The 26,253-nt window shown below is 35.2% G+C and overlaps 1 protein-coding gene across 10 annotated transcripts in view; it reads left to right on the forward strand.

The window, feature by feature from the left end:
- APBA2 (amyloid beta precursor protein binding family A member 2) overlaps positions 1-26,253 on the forward strand; it is a 384,993-nt gene that overhangs the window by 64,276 nt on the left and 294,464 nt on the right. For 2 of the 10 annotated variants that reach the window (XM_074294973.1, XM_074294977.1), the window contains one exon: positions 351-440. The exons of 7 other annotated variants lie outside the window; for them this stretch is intronic. The gene's annotated coding sequence lies outside the window, so the exon portion shown is untranslated. Of the gene's footprint in view, positions 1-350; positions 441-3,330; positions 7,274-26,253 lie in introns of those variants that run through there. One more of the 10 variants, XM_074294974.1, reaches the window with a different exon arrangement.

A 26,253-nucleotide genomic window follows, 5' to 3' on the forward strand; every position in this document is an offset into this window, starting at 1 on the left:
CCACTAATCAAAAAAAGAATTTTTAATCAATGTGGGGGCCACTTATAGTATGACCTACTGAGAGTGGTAACAAGGGTTATGTAGCATATGAGTAGTAAATGGAGGATGGCTTTGATTAAGCTCTGCAGCAATAGATTCCAGGAAGGTTTATAATGCAAATTAGGGATACTGCAGTATAGAAAGCATTTTATGCTTCATTCTCTGTTCTCTTACTTTTCAGCTATTTTATCTTTGTGGAATTATTTTTATTGTTGTTGTGGGTGGGGGAAGGTTTCTTTTTAGATGCTCCCTACAGTTGGTCTGGTTCACACCATGCATCCCTGATGCTGATATTTCTTTGTGCTTTTCAGATGCTCCCTACAGTTGGTCTGGTTCACACCTGACAGTGAACGGGAAGTCCCCAAGACCCTGGAACACTGGATGGAGGACTTTAATTAAAGGTGCCTCCAATTCCTAAGCATCCACAGATATTGTGTTTTAGTGAATGTTCTCTGGAGATAGAGATTAGTCAAGACTAGTATGTGTGTTTATTTTTAGCCTCAGGAACATGCTGTATGTCACTGCTTGACTCTATATGGCAGTTAACGGATAGGTTCGTTAAAGACATCTCTGCAATGGGGTAATTACTGCAATTTATAACACTGTGCCTATACCAGGGAGACTGACAGGCAGCTCTTTGCAAAATTTAGCAGGCATCAGCCTTTCTAACACTTAGGTGCAGAGATGATGGGTTTTTTTAGGGGGAGGATAGAGTGTGGAGAGGTGATTTTTTTTTCCACTACCACAAAAGCAGACTAGTCAAGATAACATTCTTCTAGTAATTTATGAAGACAGTCTCCTTACTCCTTGAATATTACTTGAAATATTTAATCCCTAATTGTGAATTCTGGTCTGATTTCACATGGGAATTTCAGTTCTTTCTTTCTACATTTGGCTTCTTCATTATGCTCAAGTGCTGTTTTTGTTTTCTTTTCCTGAGAACTATTTTTCTGAGAGGTGGAAGTGGGGGTGGGGAGATCTTTTTTCTTACAATTAAGTAACTGATCTCCCTACCCCAAGCATCTCTCTTCATTCCATACTACTCATAATCACCAGATTAGTTTTCCTAAAACTTTGATTTGAATACCTTATGTTTCTACAGAGAAATTCTAAGTGGCTTGCCTTTGCCCACAGGATAAAATCCCAACTTCTTAATTGGACACTCAAAACCCTTCACTGCCTATAAAAATCATCTGGCCAGCTTTACTTCACACCCTTGTTCATATTGTTCACCTAAGTTCCACACTGGGATCTTTTAAAAAATTACTTCCTACCCCTCCTAATCTTCCTACAAATTCAACAAATATCTGTTGTATATTAAGAGCAAAGCACTGTTGATTATAGGGATAGTTTGGTGATGTAGTAGATAGAATCTAGAGTCTGGAAAATTCATGTTCCTGAGTTCAAATCTGACCTCAGACACCCTTACTAGCTGTGTGACCCTGGGCAAGTCACTTAATCCTGTTTGCCTCAGTTTCCTCATCTATAAAATGAGCTTGAGAAGGAAAGGGCAAACCGTTCCAGTATTTCTGCCAAGAAAACCCAAATGGGAGAGACAATAGCTATATGTCCTAGGGGTTTCAAAGAAAAACCGTGAAATAGCCTCAGCCCTCAAAGAACTATTCTGGGAAGATAAAAAAATGAATTTAGATAAGTGCACAGGATTTTTTTTAAAAGGGAGAGTACCAGCACTTGGGTAAAGAGAATTTTAAAAAAGACATTATATAGACGGTGGCACCTGAGCTCCACTATGAAGAATTCTGTGATCTGAAGGTAAATTGGGAATGTATTCCAAAAGTGGGGACATGTGCATATGTGTGGAAAAGCTAGCAGACCACTTTGACTGGAATGGAGAGTATATGAAAGACAGTAATAAGAGGCAAGACTAGAAAGAATAGGTGGAGGTCATCCTGCGGAAGGCTTTAGAATTTTATATACTTTAAAGGCAATAGGGAACTGCTGAAGATTTTTGAGGAGAGGAGTCACATTCTAAGATCTGTGGTCTAGGAATATCATTTGACAAGTGAGTGAAGAATGAGTTGGAGATCTTGGAGAGATGTAAATTATTCAGTGTCCAGTACTTTTTCTATAGCTATTTGGTGATCTCTTCCCTTACTACTATACCCTACTACAGATCATTGCAGTGATGGCTTCCTCCCTGCTCTGAATTCCAATGGCATGTATTGTTTCTGCCGCTCATTCATCATATATCATACATTGCCTTATGTATGAGTAGGTTGTTTTCTATTACTCTGTATATATCATCCTAACCAGATTGTAGTCTTTTTGCATATGGGGAGCATACCTTATACCCTTCAGTATCTAACATTTAATAGAGGCTAAAATTAATTTTCTCTTTTGATTTCTCTCTATGCCCTCTGCTTTCTTTTCTAGTAAAAAGGGCTCAAAGAAGTTTTATCTATTGCCAGCATGGTGCCACCTTTGATACTGTCAACTTTGCTTATGAACTTACTGCAAGAATAGGATACTAATAGTAAAAATTCATGTTTCTATAGCACTTTGGGTTGGCAATTACATATGAAGATTGTTAGGGCAAATAGCTCTAAATATGATAATGTTTCTTTGTAAGCCAGATATATAAAAATATGTTCTCCTTAACTAGGATAATATTCAGAAGTACACTGCAATGTGGCACTCTCAGAAGGGGTCATGCATGAGCATTAAAATGATTATCTTTACCCATAGTTGGCCTTCTCCAAGCAAATATTTACTTGCTCTGAATATATTTTGAACCCAAACTTTAAAAAGGGAGCAATGCCATCACTTTAAATCAGTTGAGATTCACTAAGCTGAGCTTTAGGTATTTGTCTCAAGCCAATGTATTAACTAAGAAGTTTAAATACATGTATTATTTGAAAATGGTATCGTATCAATTTTCTAGGGACTTACATTACTCTGGAAAGAAAAGTGGGACTGATGACTTTGCACAACTCTGCCTTACTTAAATCCAATTCATGTGCAAGTCAAAACATCACCTGGGATGTCACTGGTCTTTGGAAATGAAAGTAAAACAACAGCACCCTTTCAGAATATGGATCAGACTTTGTGATCTATAAAATTGGCTGTAGATGTGAAAAGTCAATGCCATCCATAATTAATAGTTTCTTATCCATAGATAAATAGTTCTTCAAATTGGGATTTCATTGCTTTACATAAGATGCTTAATGCTTTTTTCTATAATTTGTTATGATACAAAAATGACTCAGGATACATTTCTATGTATTACATTGTTGCCTTGTAATTTTATCACATCATTCCTTCACTTTTTTAAAAGTAATAAAATGGAAAGATGCACAGTGCTTAGAAAATACAAGGTGGACGTGATGAAACAGTGTAGTACTCTTTCAGAGAAGAGAAATGAAGTTGGAATATATAATATATAGAGCAAAGCTTTTTAAACTGTGGGACAAAATCTCATATGGGGTTGAATAACTGAATTTGGGGATCATGAAGTTATGATTCATTATCAACAAATGCTTAATTTGTATACCTATTTTATATACCTAAATAACTAGGATCACACAAAATTTCTTAGTTCAAAAGGGGTAGTGAAGTAAAAAAAGTTTAAGAAGTTGTGATATAGAGGATTATCTATTAAAAGTTAAGGGGAAGAAGATAGATTGGGGAGCTTAAGGGGAAAAAGTTTGGAACATCTACTATTAGGAATATAATACATCCAATGAGATAATTAAAAGGATTTTAATGTAGCAACAAGAGGGCATGAGTTAAATAGTCAACATAGTTTAACTATTTCTACCCAGCAGATCCCATGGGACTAGGAGTGAAAGATGGTAGACCTCCATGATGGAGACTAGGAAGGAGTAGTAAAGTAATAGTACTACAACGTCAAGGAAACTCAAAGATCACAAAGTAATTAGAGCAGGAAGCTTGGAAATCATCTAATCTAATGTATTCATTTTATAGATAAGGAAATTGATGAGTTACTTGCCCAGTGTTCCATGGGAAGTAAGCAGAAGAGCTTTTTCAGGGAGAGAATGAGATGTGTATAATGATGGTCTGAGAAAATCGAGAGGAACCTAGGGACCAAAAATCTTGATTAGGATGAAGAATGGGCTTGATAGGAGATTAGGGAATAGGAGTAGAGATTTGAGTCAGAGAAAGAAATTCTAGAGGACAGGATCTAAGATGACTAGGAAAAATTGTGAAATATGATCATCCTTAGGTGGCAAGTAAAATGGAGATGGAGATCCTAGAGATTGCTTGAGGAACTGTTGGGTCATTCATCAATTGGAATATTGAAAACTCTAAGGGGGATGGCAAGTGAATAGGTTGAGAGGTAAGAGAAAGTGACTCAGAGATTAATAGATGTTACTGACAAGAAACTGAAGAGATCAGTTTATAATTGGATAGCATTTAATTCAAATAGAGCTGATTAACCGATGGCAGTAGAATAAGGATCTAAGAGTAGTAGTATGGGAATCAGGGAGGATGCCATTTCCTATATATGGAACAGAGATTATATTACTGATGGAAGTGACTAGGAAAGTATAGGGCTGAAATGAATAGGATGAGGGGAGATGCTAGCTAGGAGACTGTGCCTGAGGCTCTAGTATAAATGACAGATGTTAAATGAGCAGAAAATTAGAAGGTAAGCTGGAGGGGCATGTAAATCACAAGGGGAGGAGAGTACTGAGCAGGCTAAGATGTTTCATGAAAAACTCTGGAGAGTTAAGTAGCTTGAGATTCCACTTAGAATATTGGTATCATGGCCTTTCCTTAAGTTTAAAACTTTACAGGTCACAATCCCCCTTTCTTGGTGATATATCTAAAGAGTTTCTGTCAGAATTTGAAGCTTGAAAATCTGAGGAGGGGGCTAGAGATGAATCCCATCATAGGTATTTTTATTCTCTTCACATGGGGCAAAATGGATATCTCCATAAACAGTATATGACTAATCTCTTTTCGATTTAGGACCCTGATCATCCAGTGGTGCTAGTCCATTATGGTTGGGTTTGATGTGGCAGCACCCTATTGTTGGTCAATTGATATTTGGCTACTTTCAAAATCTTACAACCACCTATTTTTATCCTTTGAGAACTTATTTATTCATTTATTTGCTTTTCATATTGACTACAACATGACTCTTGCTATACTGTTAGCATTTGAGAACATCTTTCTCAGAACTGTTTGATATAAGGGATATTTTAGTTGAAGATTTCATGTTTTTGAAAAGCTTTTAAGGAGCTTTTAATTGCTTTATTTTTATGAGGATAGGAAGATGTACATAACAAAATCCACAAAATGGAAAAGACCTTAAAAGTCATTTAGGTTGGTCTCCATCTGGAGCAAAAGTTCCATATATTATATTCCCAAGTAGCAGGACATTGAATTTCTGTTCGAAGACCATCAGCAAATGGGAACTCAGTAGCTCCTGAGGCTATCCATTACATTTCTGGGCAGCTCTGACTATTAGATTTTTTTTTCTTTGTATCAACCTCAAATCTGCTTCTCTGTAACTTCTTTTTGGAGCTAGTAATGTCCTCTGGACATAGAATGATTATGTAGGAATTTAGGGATGACTTAGGATGTCAGTGTGTGGTTCACACTGATGTTTTTATGCTGGTTGCAGATTTATCTACCTGCTTGTGAAAATAGCTTGTGAAAAATTATTTGAGCTTATTATCATGCAGCTGTTGTATATAGAAAATTTCTCTTTCCAGGGATAAAAGGAAGGTATGGATTTCTACTTCCTTGGAGGCAGTGAGAAGCCCTAAAGATTGACCTTCAAGATGAACTAATATTATGAAATTTTATTTTTCAGGATAATAGTCTTATGAGTCAAAAAGTCCAGGCATCATTGTTTATAATACATATGGAAATCAAGATGCACTTAAGTGCTTGACTTGAAAATCAATTAGTCTGTGGCAGAAGATTTGAATTTCTTAAACAAAACAAAACAAAACAAAAAAACAAACCCACAATCCTCAGGCTTATATCACCAATAAGTATGAACTCTCAAATAACTTGTAATAGATTTTCTCCTATGTGGTAATTGGTAGATGCTACAAAAGAGGCAACTAGAAATATTTACTAATTGCATTATTTTGCTTCCAATAGATAGTACCACATCTTTAGAATAAGCAAGAAATTCAGTAGAACCTAATTCTGACTAGCTATACCTCTCTGGCTATAAAATCAGATTTATTTTTTTTTTTTGATTTTTTTTTTTTTTACCCTCTTTTTCCTTTTCTCCAACTCCCTGACCTCCATCAATGTGGATGTGCCAAAATGAATTTAGTACATGTTTTGCCTAAAGTATTGTGCTGGGGGGAGCAAATTAACGCAAAGCAATTCAGAAGCTGATGAGCCAAGGTTTTAACCCATACTGGAAATCAGTATTCAAGAAGCTAGAAGAGAGAATTAAAAAAAAAAAACACTTGAGAAATAATATAAGAACAGTTTTTATACAAAGATCATGGTGGTTGCATTTCATGGTTAGCATCTGAATACATTTATTTGCCTTGTAAAACGGGAAAATGTAATAGAAAAAAAAAAGGAAAAAAAATCGTATCTTGGGGAATGTTGACCATGACATAGGACAGTATTTCAGTATACCTGAGGATATTTTGCTCTTGTTCTTTACAACATCTTTGAAAGTAAAATGCTTTCAAGTATATCATAACCTCAGAATAGGGTCTTTCAGGCAGTGATGTCTTAAACTTGTTTTCCCAGAATAAAATGTTCCCAGAATAGAGTAGTTAGTTGGCAAATATTCATTGAAGAGAGATTATTATTATTAATATTATTTGAGTGACAAATATTTAATGGATAATTCTTATGGCAGCTTGTTGGGATTGGGCTGTGTAGCTCCCATTAGCATTAAAGGTAGCTTTGGGACCAAATCCATTTAGAAAATATATACCTGCAATTTTGCAGAAATTTTTTATTGACATAAGATTTGGTATGTAGACATTTGGATCATCTGCTTCAAATGGAAATAATCTTGATGACTTGCAGGGATAGAAATCCATAGAAATATTTGTGGTTGCTGAGGGTTTGTTTGTTTGTTTGTTTGTTTTTTTCCTTTAGTCCTTAACAATTCTTCCTGATGGAGTTAAGTGACTTACCTAAGGTCACATGGCCAGTAAAGTATCTAAGGCTCAATTTGAACCCAGGAAGATGTCTTCATGACTCCAGACCCAACACTATCTACTGTGTCATCTAGCTGCTTTTAAACCATCTTAAATTTAAAGTATGTGATGATTTTGTGTATGTTTTCTTTCTGTAGAATAAATATTTTTTTTTAGTAGATTGAAAGATATGATGCTATTGGACTTATTTTAAAAAAACATTTTATGAGGAGTTCTTTGTAAATGTATTATATTTGCTTTATAAGATAAGTACCTTTGAAACCTGAATTGTTAATAAGATAGTATGATGGCTTTCTTCCTAATTTTTTTGTGTCAAAAATACTTGATATATTCTTAAAATACTTGAAAGTTTAAACATTTTTCCTGGTAATTTATATATTTTATGTATTTATGGAAATACATGAAAAATATAAGTTCTTTTACAGAAATTGGGGGATAATGGAAAAACTGTGAAGTCTTGAATTTTTTCAAGAAGTGTTCAATATCTGCACAGTTAAGAAAAATTCTTTGAAGTTATGAACCCTGTTGAGCTGTTTCACGCATCATTAAAATACATAGTGTGCCTTTAGCTAACTCCTTTATTTTAATCTGTGATTAGTCATTCTGATCTGTGAATGCCCCTCTAATTACAGTGTTTATAAATTAATATTTTACATTCTCAGATCATTTATGCACCATTTGTTCTCTTTTTTTATTACAGTATCTTGAATATGTAAATGTTACCTAATTTTATGAAAGTAAACTGTTTAAATCAATTACTCTATTATGGTAGAGTTGAAAGAGTAAGTAGTCTTCCAGTGGAGCTATTAAGTGAGCAGTATTAACTTATGGTCAACTCTCTGATGTCAGCTGCAATCACTAATAGGTCTAGTATGACCAAGGTTGTACATGAAAGTTTTGAGATTGATAATATGGGAGGGGAGTGACAATGACTTTCATTAAATGCGTTGCAGGAGGAACTTCATTGATTATTTATGCTTACCACTTTATTTTGACTATTTCTTAGATACGATAAACATGCTCATGATTAGATTTGTGAAACCATGTCCTATAACCTAGCTCTTCTGAGTGAGTCTCCATCCTAATAAAGATGGCAACTATATTGAGTTGCCTTGTAATGACAGCTATTAAATAAATCTGTTGATATTTGTTAAATGTATCTCCTTGTACATATTTATTTCTATAGGAAAAATAGGAAAGAGAAAGTCTTTCAAATACCACAGAATATATCTTTATCTTTAGAGTGAGTATATATTTCATATAGATGATGTTTTCTATCATCCCATATTTCCTCTAAGAAATAATGCATATGAAATAACTTTAAATTTACAAGCTACTTACTATGTACCAACTGAACCTAAATTATCTAGTATTACTTTTTTCTCATTTTAATTAGGTAATTTCTATTTCAAGTACAAGGATAGCCTAATAATGACTGGTCAGCATTATTTTTCAAGGATATTGTTTATATAGCATACTAAACCTCATTTCATTGTTGCCAAACCCCACTAAAATATTACTATTTAGCTAATTGTCCTAACTGTTCTCTGAAGTGTTATTTTACCTATTTCTTGGAGACACTTAACATGGGTATCACATAGCTATAATTAAAATACAAGTTGGAATATAATCATCAAAGCAATTACATTCTTCCCACTAAAAAAAAGTGATTCTTGATTAGGTTCAGAGGCATAAAAATGCTAGGTTATTATCTTTAAAAGAGGTGTCCAATTTCCTTCCCTTGTTAATTTTTTTTTTCTTCTTCTTATCAATCATCTATTACCATGAACAATTTGTATGGTAGATTTATGTTCACATTCCCAAATGAGTTTAAAACAAATGAAATTTTTTGGTGAACTGCTATCATATGTGCCAAAAGATTCTTTGGGGGTTATGGGTTTTGTTGGATGGACTAGCACCCCCTTCAACTCAGAAATTCTCTGATTCTATGTGTATATTAAGAATAGGTCTGGTTTCTTTATTTACTTCCCCCTGATATCTTCTTGACCAAGGTGCCTTTAATTGTGCTGAGACCTGAGACTGAGGTATTTGAAATCAGCAATGACACATTCAGTGATTTTATTAGCTCCCAGGGGTGCAAGTATCATTTTTAATGCAGATGACTTCCAGTTCTAGATATCCTAATTTTCTCCTGAACCCCAGACATTCATTGTCTAGGATGTATATAAGCTCTAAGCCTATATGTATAACCCGGAGTTGTAGTCCTTGTGCTTTTATCTACTTGCTAGGTAATTCCTTCTGGATGTTCTGCTGGTACTTAGAATTCTATGGTTCAAAAATAGAACTAATTATCTTTTCCCTAAAAATTTGACCCTCTTAAATTGTGTATTTTTGCTGATGGCATCACCGTTCTTAAAGTCATCTAGTAACCCTTGAGTCACAATAATCCCCTTACACCCCACATTACCAAATGTCTTTATCCCATCAGTTCTCCACGATATCATTCATTTATTTTTCATATTTTTAGATTAACTGTAGACTCAGGCCCTTATTGTGTCTTACTCAGATTTGACTTCTTTGCCCCCAATCCTACATGCTTCATCCTTTTGCTAAAATATCTTTCTAAAACAATTTTTACCACATTACTCCCTCCCCCCACTTCCTTCCCCCTCCCAAATATCAGTGGTTTCCTATTGCTTATTGGATGAATTACAAATTAATTAACCTTGTGTTCAAGGGATTTCACCATCTGGCTCTGACCTACTTTTCCATTTTTATTGCATATGATTTCCTTTCATATTCTTTTTTTTTTTTTTTTTTTTTTTTTAAATTTTTTATTTTATTTTATAATTATAACATTTTTTGACAGTACATATGCATGGGTAATTTTTTACAACATTATCCCTTGCACTTACTTCTATTCAGATTTTTTCCCTTCCTCCCCCAACCCCCTCCCCCTGATGGCAAGCAGTCTTATATATGTTAAATATATTACAGTATAATTTAGATACAATATATGTGTGTAGAACCGAATTTTTTGTTGCACAGGAAGAATTGGATTCAGAAGGTAAAAATAACAGTTTACATTCATTTCCCAGTCCTTTTCTGGATGTAGCTGGTTCTGTCCATCATTAATCAATTGGAATTGGATTAGCTCTTCTCTATGTTGAAGAAATCCACTTCCATCAGCATACATCCTCGTACAGTATCATTGTTGAAGTGTATAATGATCTTCTGGTTCTGCTCGTTTCACTCAGCATCAGTTGATGTAAGTCTCTCCAAGCCTCTCTATATTTCTCCTGTTGGTCATTTCTTATAGAACAGTAATATTCCATAACATTCATATACCATAGTTTACCCAACCATTCTCCAATTGATGGACATCCATTCATCTTCCAGCTTCTAGCCACTATGAAAAGGGCTGCCACAAACATTTTGGCACATACAGGACCCTTTCCCTTCTCTAGTAGTTCCTTGGGGTATAAGCCCAGTAGTAGTATGGCTGGGTCAAAGGGTATGCACATTTTGATAACTTTTTGGGCATAATTCCAGATTGCTCTCCAGAATGGTTGGATTCTTTCACAACTCCACCAACAATGCATCAGTGTCCCAGTTTTCCCACAACCCCTCCAACATTCATCGTTATTTGTTCCTGTCATTTTAGCCAATCTGACAGGTGTGTAATGATACCTCAGAGTTGTCTTAATTTGCATTTCTCTGATCAATAGTGATTTGGAACACTCTTTCATATGAGTGGAAATAGTTTTAATTTCATCATCTGAAAATTGTCTGTTCATATCCTTTGACCATTTATCAATTGGAGAATGGCTTGATTTCTTATAAATTAAAGTCAATTCTCTGTATATTTTGGAGATGAGGCCTTTATCAGAACCTTTAACTGTAAAAATTTTTTCCCAATTTGTTACTTCCCTTCTAATCTTGTTTGCATTAGTTTTGTTTGTGCAGAAACTTTTTAATTTGGTGTAATCAAAATGTTCTATTTTGTGATCAATAATGGTCTCTAGTTCTCCCTTGGACACAAACTCCTTCCTCCTCCACAAGTCTGAGAGGTAAACCATCCCATGTTCCTCCAATTTATTTATGATTTCGTTCTTTATGCCTAAATCTTGGACCCATTTTGATCTAATCTTAGTATGTGGTGTTAAATGTGGGTCCATGCCTAGTTTCTGCCATACTAATTTCCAGTTTTCCCAGCAGTTTTTGTTAAATAATGAATTCTTATCCCAAAATTTGGGATCTTTGGGTTTGTCAAAGATTAGATTGCTATTTTTATTCACTATCTTGTCCTGTGAACCTAACCTATGCCACTGATCAACTAGTCTATTTCTTAGCCAATACCAAATGGTTTTTGTGACTGTTGCTTTATAATATAGCTTTAAATCAGGTACACTTAGACCACCTTCCTCTGACTTTTTTTTCATTAGTTCCCTTGCAATTCTCGACCTTTTATTCTTCCATATGAATTTTGTTGTTATTTTTTCTAGGTCATTAAAATAGTTTCTTGGGAGTCTGATTGGTATAGCACTAAATAAATAGATTAGTTTGGGGAGTATTGTCATCTTTATTATATTCGCTCGGCCTATCCAAGAACATTGAATGTCTTTCCAATTATTTAAATCTGACTTTATTTTTGTGGCAAGTGTTTTGTAATTTTGCTCATATAATTCCTGACTCTCCTTTGGTAGATATATTCCCAAATATTTGATACTATCGACTGTTATTTTGAATGGAATTTCTCTTTGTATCTCTTGCTGTTGGATTGTGTTGGTAATGTATAAAAATCCTGAGGATTTATGTGGATTTATTTTGTATCCTGCGACTTTGCTAAAATTCTGAATTATTTCTAATAGCTTTTTAGCAGAGTCTTTGGGGTTCTCTAAGTATACCATCATGTCATCTGCGAAAAGTGACAATTTGATTTCTTCATTTCCTACTCTAATTCCTTGGATCTCTTTCTCGGCTCTTATTGCCAAGGCTAGAGTTTCTAGTACTATATTGAATAGTAATGGTGATAGTGGGCAACCTTGTTTCACTCCTGATCTTACAGGGAAAGGTTCTAGTTTATCACCATTACATATGATGTTTACTGAAGGTTTTAAATATATGCTCCTTATTATTTTAAGGAATAGTCCATTTATTCCTATACTCTCAAGCGTTTTTAGTAGGAATGGATGTTGGATTTTATCAAATGCCTTTTCTGCATCTATTGAGATGATCATATGGTTTTTATTAATTTGATTATTAATATGGTCAATTATACTAATAGTTTTCCTAATATTAAACCATCCCTGCATTCCTGGTATAAATCCCACTTGGTCATAGTGTATTATCCTGGGGATGATTTTCTGAAGTCTATTTGCTAATATCTTATTTAAGATTTTAGCATCAATATTCATTAAGGAAATTGGTCTATAGTTTTCTTTCTCAGTTTTCGATCTACCTGGTTTAGGTATCAGTACCATGTCTGTGTCATAGAAGGAATTTGGTAGGACTCCTTCAATCCCTATTTTTTCAAATAGTTTACATAGCATTGGAGTTAGTTGTTCTTTAAATGTTTGGTAGAATTCACCTGTAAATCCATCTGGTCCTGGGGACTTTTTCTTAGGAAGTTGGTTAATAGCTTGGTCTATTTCTTTTTCTGAGATGTGACTATTTAAACTACTTACTTCTTCCTCTGTTAATCTGGGCAAGCTATATTTTTGAAGGTATTCTTCCATTTCATTTAAGTTATCGAATTTATCGGCATAAAGTTGAGCAAAGTAGCTCCTAACTATTGTTCTAATTTCCTCTTCATTAGTGGTGAGTTCACCCTTTTCATTTTCAAGACTATCAATTTGCTTTTTCTCTTTCCTTTTTTTAATCAGGTTTACTAAGGGTTTGTCTATTTTGTTGGTTTTTTCATAAAACCAACTCTTAGTTTTATTAATTAATTCAATAGTTTTTTTACTTTCAATTTTATTAATCTCACCTTTTATTTTTTGAGTTTCAAGTTTTGTGTTTGTCTGGGGGTTTTTAATTTGTTCCTTTTCTAGCAATTTTAGTTGTAAACCCAATTCGTTGGCCCTCTCTTTCTCTATTTTATGCAGGTAGGCCTGTAGAGATATAAAACTTCCCCTAATTACTGCTTTGGCTGTATCCCACACATTTTGGTATGATGTCTCATTATTGTCATTTTCTTGGGTGAAGTTATTAATTATGTCTATGATTTGCTGTTTTACCCAATCATTCTTTAGTATAAGATTATTTAGTTTCCAATTATTTTTTGGTCTATTTTCCCCTGGCTTTTTATTAAATGTTATTTTGATTGCATTATGGTCTGAAAAGGATGCATTTACTATTTCTGCCTTACTGCATTTGATTTTGAGGTTTTTATGCCCTAGTATATGATCAATTTTTGTATAGGTTCCATGAACTGCTGAGAAGAAAGTATATTCCTTTCTGTCTCCATTTAGCTTTCGCCAAAGATCTATCATATCAAACTTTTCTAGTATTCTATTTACCTCTTTGACTTCTTTCTTATTTATTTTGTGGTTTGATTTATCTAATTCTGAGAGTGCAAGGTTGAGATCTCCCGCTATTATAGTTTTGCTATCTATTTCCTCTTGCAGCTCTCTTAATTTCTCTTTTAAGAATTTAGATGCTGCACCACTTGGTGCATACATGTTTAATATTGATACTGCTTCACTATTGATGCTTCCCTTTAGCAGGATATAATGCCCTTCCTTATCTCTTTTAATTAGATCAATTTTTGTTTTTGCTTGATCTGAGATGAGGATGGCTACTCCTGCTTTTTTGGTTTTGCCTGAAGCATAATAGATTCTGCTCCACCCTTTTACTTTTAGTTTGAATGTCTCATCCTGTGTCAGGTGTGTTTCCTGTAAACAACATATAGTAGGATTCTGACTTTTAATCCAGTCTGCTAACTGCTTCCTCTTTATGAGGCAGTTTGCCCCATTCACATTTATGGTTAGAAGGACTAATTCTATATTGCTTGCCATCCTATTAACCCCTGCTTATGCTTTTCCCCTTTCCTTCCCTTTTACCCTCCTATCCAGTATTAAACTGGTAAACACCACTTGCTTTTCACAGCCCTCCCTTTTTAGGATCCCTCCCCCACCTTAAAGATCCTCCCCTTATTTTACCCCTTTTCCTCGAAATTACTGTATTCCCTTCCCCTTAGCTTACTCCTTCCCTTTCACTTTTCAATGAAGTGGAAGAAGTTTCACCATAAATCGAATATGTCTATTGATACACACTATGTTCATCTCCCTCCTTTCTTTCTCTCAGATATAATAGGTTACCTTTGCCTCTTCATGAGATGTAGTACCACCACTTTGTACTTTTTTATGATATAATCTCCTTTCCACCTCTATTTTCTAAGACAAATTGTACATATGTTCTTTACATATTTTTTTGACAGAAGTATAGTTCTCAAGGTTTCTTTTTACCTTTTTTAGAAGTCTCTTGAGTTCTGTATTTGAAGATCAAACCTCTTATGTAGGTCTGGTTTTTTCATCAAAAATAGATGGAATTCATTTATTTCGTTAAATGTCCATCTTCTTCCCTGGAAAACGATGCTCATTCTTGCTGGGTAAGTTATTCTTGGCTGCATACCAAGTTCCTTAGCCTTTCGGAATATCATGTTCCAGGCCCTGCGTTCTTTTAATGTGGACGCTGCTAGATCTTGTGTTATCCTTATTGTGGATCCTCCATATCTGAATTGTTTTTTTCTAGCAGCTTCCAATATCTTTTCCTTTGTCTGATGGTTCTTGAACTTGGCCACTATATTTCTTGGCGTTTTGATTTTAGGGTCCCTTTCAGTAGGTGATCGATGAATTTTCTCAATGTCTATTTTACCCTCTGTTTCCAAAACGTCTGGGCAGTTCTCTTTGATAATTTCCTCGAAAATGGTGTCCAAGCTCTTTTTTTCCTCCCATTTTTCAGGGAGTCCGATTATTCTCAAATTGTCTCTCCTGGATCTGTTTTCCAGGTCTGTTGTCTTTCTGGTAAGGTACTTGACAGTCTTTTCAATTGTCTCATTTCTCTGGTTTTGCTTGACTCCCTCTTGGTTTCTCCTTGAGTCATTCATTTCTACTTGTTCCAGTCTAATTTTCAATGATGTATTTTCTTCACTCACTTTTTTTATATCTCTTTGTAATTGTCCAATTGAGTTTTTATCTTCTATGGAATTTTTTTCCATTTTATCCATTTTATTTTTTAGAGAGCTGATTTCTTTTTCCAGCTCACTAATCCTGTTTTCCTTGGAGTTGTTTACCTTTTCCAGCTCACTAATCTTGTTTCTCAATGATTTGATTTCTTTATCCATTCTGTCTTTGAATGCATGGGATGACTTCTCCAGGCTCTCTTGCCAAGCTTCCCTTTCCTTTTCCCATTTCTCTTCCAGCTCTCTTGTGAGAGCCTTTTTTATTTCCTCTATGAGGTTCTTTTGTATTGAGGAGCAGCTTATATCCCTCCCAGGGGATACATCTGGGGACAGTCTGTTCCTAGTCTCCTCAGCATTTGAAGTCTGCTCCCTCTCCACACAAAAGCTGTCAATGGTTAGAGCCCTTTTGAATTTTTTATTCATTTTGTCAGAATCAAAGAAAACAAACTGACAAGAGAAGCAATTGGTCTGTTTTGCGGGGAATGGGGCTGGATGGTATTAATGGGCTTCCTCTACAGACTGGGGATAGGGCAGCAGAGAGCCACTAACAGAACAGCAATGACTGTACTGAGTCTGCGCTCTGAGGCTCCGAGAACGCACCGAGTCAGTCCAGGTGGGGGTTGGGGGTGGCCGGGCTCTGAGAGACGCTGGCTTTCTGGGGTTTTAATCTTCACCTCCGGTGTTTACACCCTCTCTGCTGCTCCTGGCTTGCTGCCAAGACGGAGCATCCACACTGGGGCAAAAGCCCTTTCGCAGAAACTGCAGAGATCACACCCCTCCCCCTCCGGTCTGAGCTGTGTGAGCTGCCTGTCTTGCTCTGGCTGTCTGCCCTCAGTCTGCGCCCAGTCTGATTGACCCTCCCCCGAACAAACACAGACCTTTTCTGGCGACTTTCAAGGATGTCTTCTCTTGGTGATAATTTGTGGATTTCTTTCTGGGTCAAGCATTAAGTCAGAGGCTTGTCATGAAGTAAGTTCTGAGAGAAAGCGAGGAGCTCAAGCAGCTGTCTGCCTCCACGCCGCCATCTTAGCCGGAAGTCCCCTTTTTTAGCCGGAAGTCCCCCGATTTCCTTTCATATTCAAATGTTTTAGCCAAAATAAACTACTTACCATTCCCTACCTGTTTTTTTGTTTGTTTGTTTGTTTGTTTTTGTTGTTGTTTTTCCTATTTCTATGTATATTTCTCTTCTCTCTCTCTCTCTCTCTCTCTCTCTCTCTCTCTCTCTCTCTCTCTCTCTCTCTCTCTCTCTCTCTCTCTCTCTCTCTCTCTCACTTTTATGATTACCCCCATTCTATGAGAAGTCTTTTATAACAAAGTAAAATAGCATGAAAATGAATACAACATATGCAACATCTCATATCTGTAGCAATTTCTCTTTTTAAAAAATTCACAGAAAACTATTCACTTTATTTTTTAAATAGAAAAGAAAACCAAATTCTTTATAACAAATATGCATAGTCAAGAAAAACAATAACCTCACTAACTAAATACAAAATATGAATCTTATTCTGTATCATTCTCTGTCATAACTTCATTTTCTCAATGAAGTCTTCCCTGATTTCTCACTGATTCCCTATGAACTCAACTATATGTCTTCTTCTCTGTCCTTTCTCAAATTTCTCATCATTCTGTTTACAACTATTCTATGTATTTACCATGGGATACCCAGTTAGTACAATACAAGGTATTTGTCTTATCAAAATTGTTCCCTCCACTCCTCTACCATTGTAAGCTCTTTGACTTGAGGGATTATTTGGTTTCATTTTAAAAAACATCTAGTGCCTAGAATAGTGCATTGTGCATGGCAAATACTTGGTGCTTGTTGGATCAATATAATGTATTGCAATGTAACATAAAACTCATTCAGATTAGTAGATGTTCATGTGATCAGTTAATGAATTGCAAACAAATTGAGTTAGTAGAAAAAAAGTAAGACTTAGAATCATAGGAGTTGGCTTCGAATAGTGGCTCTTCCATTTAATACTTGTCTGACAGTATTTACCTGAAAAAAAAAAAGTCTATGTCTATATGTATATACCTATGTATATGAATATGCATATGTCCACATGCACACTCATATAAACACTTATGTTACACGGGGGATGTATATATAGATAGGTAGATAGTACAAATGAGAGGGTGGAATTGAGGAGGGAAAGGAAATTAGGAGGGCCATTTTGTGTATGTGGGGGGGGGCAGCTGGAGTTAAGTGACTTGCCCAGGGTCACAAAGCTAGGAAGTGTTAGGGGTCTGAGGATGGATTTGAACTCAAATCCTCTTGACTCCAGGGCAGGTCCTCTGTCCACTTTGCCATCTAGCTGCCTAGGAGAGACATCTTGCAGAAGGTGGAATTTGACCTGAATCTTAAAGAAACTCATAAGATGCAGAGCAGAACTGAGAATATTTAAGACATGGACAGTAGCTCTTGATAAGAAAAGCAGTCCAGAGACTTGGTGTCTTGTGTAAGGAATAGCAAGAAGGCGAGTGTTATTAGATCATACAATATGTGGAAGAGAATAAGGTGTAAGAAGACAGGAAAGGTAGGAAGGGGTCGAGTTGTGAGGCCCTTAAATGCCAAATAAGATTTATGTATGATCCTGGAGGTAGGAGGGCACCTCTGCCACATAATAAGTGACTTGGTCTGACATGTACTTTAGGAATCACTCTGGCAGCTGAGTGGGGATGGGTTGGTGGAGGGGAGGAATGTGAAGCAAGGAGATTGATTAGTTATTGTACTCTACTATTGCATTATAACATGCAGGCTATTGTAACACGGAGTTTAGACGTAAGGCAATTCTAAACTCTGTGTGTGTGTGTGTGTGTGTGTGTGTGTGTGTGTGTGTGTGTGTGTGTGTGTATGTGTGTATGAGAACAAAAAGTATCCCTAAATGATGAGAAATTTAGAGGAACATTAAAAATCTGAATTTTGAAATTTCTTAATTGTTTTTATTTACAAATACAATTTTTTTATTTTAATCCCTTTGGAACAAAAATTTCACCAGTGCAATGAGACTTACAAAAAAGATCTCAGATGATATTCTGTTTTCTTTATTGGCATTTCCTATTTGTAGTTTTCTTTGTCTTACTGTTGTGGCTAAATTTTAGCCTGTCCTTTCTTCTTTTTATATTCTGCATTTGTAACAACGATGCTCTCAGTATATAATGAGATACTAGAATTTTAGAGATGGAAGAGACCTCAGGGTCAAACTCCCCCCAAATGCCATTAAAACTGAATAAATCAAAATGTGCGGTGATAGCACCTATTTCAGCAAAGTTTTATAGACAAACAAATAGCTAACATTTATTTTCATGGACATATTATCAAGTTTTCACCATCTGTTCTTCCTTTAATTATGAGTGTAAAAAATAATTTATTTCACAGTTATATATAATAGAGTGGGGAGGGAGGTATTCTTAAACCTCATGTTATTTCTTTTGTACAGAAGCTTCTGTGCTATTCTGTGGTCCACATTGTGAAGACCAAATTGTTCTCACCTGAAATGAAATTTCTATATATTACAAATTATTTCACATGAAAGGAGTTTATTTGAGTCCTGTTGTTACTAAATATATGTATTTTTTCTTTTGGGGCTGAAAAAGTCGTACTAAGATAATCCTATGTTAGAAAATCCAGTCTGTGAGGGCTTTCTTCCTTGCCTCATAGAAACACCATTTTAATGCTGTGTTGCCTGGTAGGAGATTAGCAGCAGCAAGGCACAACAGTCCCTGAGGAAGATTTGGGCCCTGTGGATAAGCAGCTATTTGTGGCTTTGCCAAAAACAAGCTGGGCTTGAAGGTGCTGGCGCTACTCGAGCAATATTGATGAACTGCTTTCCATCTGAGCAACCTACAAGAAAGGTCAAAGCTAATGTAGCCCCATAACTCCTGATAAATGAGGTGGTTTCACTTAATGTAGGCTGTCTGCATTTCGGCACGTTGGATTTATGATAGGTAGAAGGTTTTTGTTTTAGCAGACTGTGTCGTGGTTGAAGTTTGGCAACATACCTGAGCCTTCATTTTCTGTCAAGTTAATATAATCATACCAATTCACAGGCCTTGGAGAAAGGAAGTCCTAGGTCAGGACCAGCTTAAGCCTCAGGAACCTGGACAAGTCAGCCTTCAGTACCTTTAGTCAGCCTTCTAGGACTTAACTTTAGAGAAGGTGCTCATCTGCATTGGTAAATGAACGAAGACAACATTTAGAGCAATTTGCAGGCAGCTAGGTGGTGCAGTGGCTAGAGCACTGGGCTTGGAATCAGGCAGGAAAACTGATCTTCATGAGTTCACATCAGGTCTCAGATACTTACTAAGTGTGGGACCCTGAGTAAGTCACTTAAACCTGCTTGTCTCAGTTTCCTTATGCGACTTGCAAGCCTTAGAGCATCTGTGTATGTGTATGTGTGTGTGTTTCATTTGCTACCTATATTACTATTATTTATTTTCTTTCCCGGGAGTTCTCTGTTCAATGAAATTATAGGTTTACTCCAAAAAAAAAAAAAAAAAAAAAAAGCCTTAGTGAAAGAATGCATTAAAGTGAGCTTTGCCTTAATATGATCTTTTGATTTCATGACAATTTGATGAATTTAGTGACTATGACTACAGAGATATATTTTGACATTATGTTGCTATAAGTATATCCATACTTGGACATTAACTAAAGCAGTAATATTTATAACACTTAATAATAATCAATAATACTTATAATGCTAATTTTTATGCTACCTATTTCATAAGGCTTTTGGGGAAATGACTTATTACATGGTGAGAACTACATACATGTGAGTTTCATATTTCTAGTCAACAGTCTTGGGAGGTAGGTAGAGTGACTTTTAAAAAGAACCCTCGCTTATATCTAGTTCTTTTTTAAATTTTATTTTAGTTAGTTTTTTGTGTATTTTATTTTTAGTTCTTTTTATGTATAAATTGTATTAAAATGTTTATTTTAGTTCTTTTTTCATTTTTTTTAGTTCTTTTTTTGTATTAAATTGTTTCCCCATCACAGTCTTGAGAAATAAGTAGTGTGGGCATTATTATTTCCATTCTCTAAAGGGAAACTGAGCCACATAGAGGTTCAGATTTATTATTAAGTGCCTTCTGTGTAGGAGTCACTTAGCTAGCTCCTTTGGGGGCATAAAGACATGAAATATAGACCTTTCTAACATTTTATATTCTAAAGACAGGAAGGTTAAAGATGTATATGAATAACTATAATAAAAGAGAGAATGAGATTAAAAACTTAGTTTTATGATAGGGAGTAGTTATAGAGACCTTCATGATAAGGACTGGCAATGTTTTATGAGGAATCTGAGGCAGCAGAAAAATCACCTTTACTGTATGGGGAAAGTTCAGAAAATTCCTTGTGGGAGGATTGATACTTCCTCCTGTTGTGAAGACTGAATTAGATGATGTTTTTAGAGTTTGACAAACCCTCAAGTGCTATATAAACGCTGGCTACTGTATCAATTGGCATCAACGCTATTATTCGAATCGGGCCTTGAATTAAGGATGGTATTTCAGTAGGTAAGAGTTGGGAAGGTAATGTTTTTCAGGCAGAGTCATGAAGAGGACAAGACAAGAGTGAAGGTGGAAGGTAAATATAGTTTGTCTGGAATTTAAGAGTAGGAGTGAGATTGGAACCAAATTATGGTTAAATGTTAAATAAATACTTTATATTTATTCAAGAAGTAATAGGGACACACTGAAAGTCTTAGAGCTGACCAGTGAGATGGCCTGAGATGACCCACTAGCTTAGATGGCTTGACCAAGGTCTGATTGCTGAAAAGGATGCCTTTTTAGTTAGGCAATTCTACCATTTTCAGAGTATGTTCTGTTATTTGTGTTTCCAGGAAGAAAACATTTTTGTTTTGCAAATGTAGAAAATAATTACCATTTCTAGAGTTTGAGAACATTTCATGCTATAAGGAGTTATTTTTTTCCTTCCATAATGGTCCAGAGTGATCATTATCAGTAGTTTCTCATTGCCAAGGGGTTAATTAGAATATTGTTTTCTGAATTTGGCTTAGAGATGTGGAAGTTTATGTTTATTCAAATTAACAGTAATTTAAAATGTACAATTTTAGTGTTAATTGTATGTATTTTGGGATCTTCAGCAAGCCTTTTGAAATAATTGTGGATTACTAGTTGGATAGTTAGATTAAATATTCAGAGATGTTTATGTGGTAGATAAAGGTATACATCAAAGATTCTTTGTTCCTCATTAAGGAATTTTCTACCATGTCCAATAACACAGTTATTATTTTAACTTGTTTCCCCAGTAGGCACATTTATCAGCTGCATTCTAAAAGGGGTTTGTTGACTAAACCTAATTTAATTACAATGGGACAAACTGAAGCTATTTCTCCTTTTCTACATGTGGTATGTGGTTGTCAGGTCACAAAAATCAATAGGTTGCAGTCTCTTCTGTGTTGTGATTCAGTATAATAATGTTGTATATGCTGCAGACCATAGAGAAGTGAAATAAGAAAGACAAGGAAGAATGGGAAAAGCAAATAAATTTGTTTTAAGAGGCAGGGTTAAAAGTTGTATAGAGTGATTAGAACTAACAGAACTCTAAAATTAAAAAAAAGTTTAAAAATCAGAGGATATAATAATCACAATGCCAAGACCATCTTTCTACCAAACCATTTTCAGGTATTTTTTAAGATCACAGTATGATACTCAGAAATACAAAGGGAAAAGATTATGGAGAATTTTTCTCCAGTGAATATGAACACAAGGGGATTATGCTTGGAAATTTTTCATCCAAGTCTGTGATTTCAACAGTGTGAAAGAACACCAGTCTGGAGAAACTATCCATCCATGTAGGGCAGCAAATCATTTGTAACTTACTTATTTCTCTGATCCTGTCTCTATATGGTTGTCTGGGACATTGAAAGGTTGTGACTTGTCCATGATAGCACAGCTCATGACTATGCTGAAGCAGGACTTTAACCCCCAAGTCAGATCTGCATCCCTAGCTAATAAGCCACAGCTGCCTCTGGAAGAAATAGAGATGAGCTATTTGGTTAGATAGAAGAAAGATTATTCCTGACAATAATAATGTTAGACTCCAAGATGATAAATAATGCTGGTCTAAAAACTCTAACAAAAGTTATTTACTGAAGATAAGCTTATATTCTGCTATGACCGGCACATCTCTATTCATAAAAGTGAACATGGCTGCTTTGTAATTTTAAATTTGGAGCTAAATACTCCCCTCTGTGTGTGTGTGTGTGTGTGTGTGTGTGTGTGTGTGTGTGTGTGTGTGTTGATTGTTGATTTTTATTCTCTGTGTTTTGGGGGTAATTCTTTAAAAAGATGCATCAGAAAGCCCAGCTTTCCAGGGCACGTTCTTAGAAATGAAAGCACATAGGTTACAACAAAAAAGTTATGATCAAGTTCAATATATGATTCTGGGCTTCTCTGTTTTTGATATAAGTTTCTCTTTAGACTAGAAGGAGCTTATGGACAGGACTCTTTTTTTTGTCCTTTCTTTGTTTCCCCAGACTTAGCAAAAGTTCCTGGAGCATAATTAACATTGAATAAATATTCTTTAATTTGGGATAATTGGAATAATTTTAATTCTGGCCTATGAACCATTGAGGATCTTTAATGATCCTCTGGGTAGTCTCTTGTGATGGTCTGTGATTCAGATTCTTAAACTGTGATTCACCATCACATATGGGGTCTTGTAACTGAATGTAGGAGTCTCAAAATTAAGATTTATCATCTGTAAGTTTTTGATTTACATACCTAAAATATCTATATACCCAGGATCATATAGAAATTTTTTGGGCAAAAGAGGTGGAAATTGGGAAAATTTAAGAAATCCTGCAATGAATAAGAGCACTGCACTGAGGGTCAGGAAGGTCCAAGTCACTTAGGATACTTAACCAAAAAAAAAAAAATCATCTTCTTGTTTCTTCAAAAGCTTGCCATTATTACCACAAATTCTTGTTGATTTTGTGGTCCATGTGTATTTGGTGTCCTGACAATGGTAGCTGAATGAATGATTGCAGGAAATGGTCTTTTGGCTCTTTGCAGCCCTGAAATGGTACATGGATCAAAAGAACGTGACAACTGTCAGTCTAGTGGGTAGATAATTGAAGTGGATGATGAATCCTAGAGTCTTTTTCTGTCTTTGTCAATGATTCACACAAAGACTAAACAAGTCTGTTAACCTTTCTGTACTCCATGTTCCTCATTTGTAAAATGTGAATAGTTTGTCATCTTCCTCACAGTGGTGTTATATAGTGAATAATGAGGCACCATTTAGAAAGAAGTCTGAGTACCTTGGAAGAATATCAGAAAATATGGGGTGGGGGAGGAGGGGAGGAATGTTAGTAAATTGAAATGCTGGGGGTTGAGTCAAGATGCATTCATCATTTTACTTAAGGTGCTGAAATTAGTATTCCTATATAGTACATCTTAAAAGTAAACAATGATAATGTTCTTGGTGTGCTGTTACTAAATATTGATAAAAACATGAAAATCAACCAAAACATAAAACTACTCTATAAAACATGAAAAACTAATGGAATTATATAAGCATGAGAAGAATAAGTATTAAATATAATGCCTCATAATTTACATAAATGAAATCAGGTTCTGCCAACTTGTCATTGCATTGTGACCATAAATCTTGGATTTAATTCATTTAAGTCTTGCTTCTGGTATTTCTTTCATGTATATTAAACAATTTTATGAGACAAATTATCTTTCTGAAGATACTGTAAAGATGAATTACCATACTTAACCTGTTGGTAAATGAGAATTCCTGTATTTGGATGAGGCCTTCAGCTAAAAAGAAAATTTTGATTTCGCTTGTCTTGGTAGACTGAATTACCTGCTAAAGTGAGCTGACCAGTTTAGTGACTACATCTAAAAAAATTGAATATCTCTGGTTGGCAACAAACTGTGAAAACACATTAAAAGCATTTTAATATCCATAGCCTTTGAAGGATTCTCCAAATAATAAAACTGAAATTACTTACATTGATGGCAGACAAAACAAATGAAAACCCTTAAGGGTTACTGATTGCAATCAGTTGGATTTTTGAGAAGTTGGTCTTGCTGAGTTAGAAAAGCAGAGAAGATGGGACTATCTTGGATAAACAATCTATTTACCTGAAATCACATTTCTAAAGGAATTCTAATGTTTTTAAATGCCCCTAGATGTTTCTCAGTATTTTTGTATTTGGAAATAAATTAGTTTCTTTCTTCTGATCTATTCTATGGTTTCATCATAGAATCCCTGGATTCCTTTACAGAAGTGAAGGCTCTGTATCATATCAAATTTAGGTACAAAATCATTTATCTAGAATTCATTGTTGTTTAGTTGTTTAATCATGTCCAATTCTTTGTGTCCCCATTTGGAGTTTTCTTGGCAAAGATACTGGAGTGGTTTACCATTTCCTTCTTCAGTGTGTTTTACAGATGAGCTTTATTGAGGCAACCAGGGGTTAGTGCCTTGCCCAGGGTCACACAAATAGTAAATGAAATGATCCATGTACCATTTTAGGGCTGCATAGAGCCAAAAGACTATTTCCTGCAATCACTCATTCAGTTACCATTGTCAGGACACCAAATACATATAGATACACATAGTAAGCCGCAAATAGGCTGGATTTGAACTCATGAAGATGAGTCTTCTTCCCTCCAAGCCTGGAGCTCTGTTGTACTTTTTCTAATTGCCCCTTGCTAACATTTATTGCTGTCCAAAATCTGGTGTTTCTTTAAATTTCTATTCTTGTCCATATTATTCCCCCACATGCCAAACTGGCCTGTTTTTCACTTCTCAAAACAAAACAAAACAAAAAACCCTCTTTGTTTACATACCTTTCTGATTCATGACTCTGTTCCTTATCCCTGAGAAGTCTTAATTAATACTTGGGGGCAATTTTTCCTTTTTACATTTCAAGTTTTCACTTAAAAGTTTGAAACAGTAGTAATAACAATAGTTGATACTTATTTAAGATTTACTAATCATTGTATACACATCTACTTTTTGTTTTTAAACTCAAGAAATTTTTTAAATTTCTGTGGATTTTTTTGTTGCTTTTTGCATTTTAATAATATTTTCTTTTTCCAAATACATGCTTATTTTCAACATTCATATTTACAAAACCTTGTGCTCCATTTTTTCCCTTTCTCTCCCTTTCTGCATTCCCTAGACAGCAAGCAATCACATATAGGTTAAATGTGCAGTTTTTCCACATTTCCATATTCATTTTTCTGCACACAAAAAATCTGATTCAGAGAGAAAAAAACAAGCAAGCAAACAAACAACCACAAAGATGAAAATAGTATGCTTTGATATATATTCAGTCACTACAATTATCTCTTTCTGGAGGTGAATGGCATTTTCCATCACCAGTCTATTGGAATTGCCTTATTGTTGAAAAGAGCCAAGTTTATGACAGTTGATTATCACATAATTCTTGTTACTATGAACAATGTTCTCTTAGTTCTGCTCACTTCACACAATATCAGTTCATGTAAGTCTTTCCAGCCTTTTCTGATATCAGCCTCCTTATAATATTCTATTACATTCATTTCCCATAATCTATCAGTCATTCTCCAACTGAGGGGCATCCACTCAATTTCCAGATCCTTGCCACTACAAAAATGGTTGCTGTAAATGTTTTTGCATATGTGAGTCCTTTCCCCTCTTCTGTGATCTCTTTGGGATACAGACCCCATAGAGACATTGTTGGATCAAAGGGTATGCACAGTTTTATAGTGCTTTGGATCTGTGGATTTTTTAATACCTTATTTGCTTGTTATTTGAATTTCACAACTCTATGAAGTGGAGGTTACAGGTATTATATCAATTTACAAATGACATGGTCTGGTGGATTGGAATTGGAATCAAGAAAACATATATTTGCATCTGACCTCAAATACTCACTACTTATATGATTGTGGCCATGTCCC

This window comes from Sminthopsis crassicaudata, chromosome 2, assembly GCF_048593235.1.
Source record: "Sminthopsis crassicaudata isolate SCR6 chromosome 2, ASM4859323v1, whole genome shotgun sequence".
Taxonomy (NCBI): domain Eukaryota; kingdom Metazoa; phylum Chordata; class Mammalia; order Dasyuromorphia; family Dasyuridae; genus Sminthopsis; species Sminthopsis crassicaudata.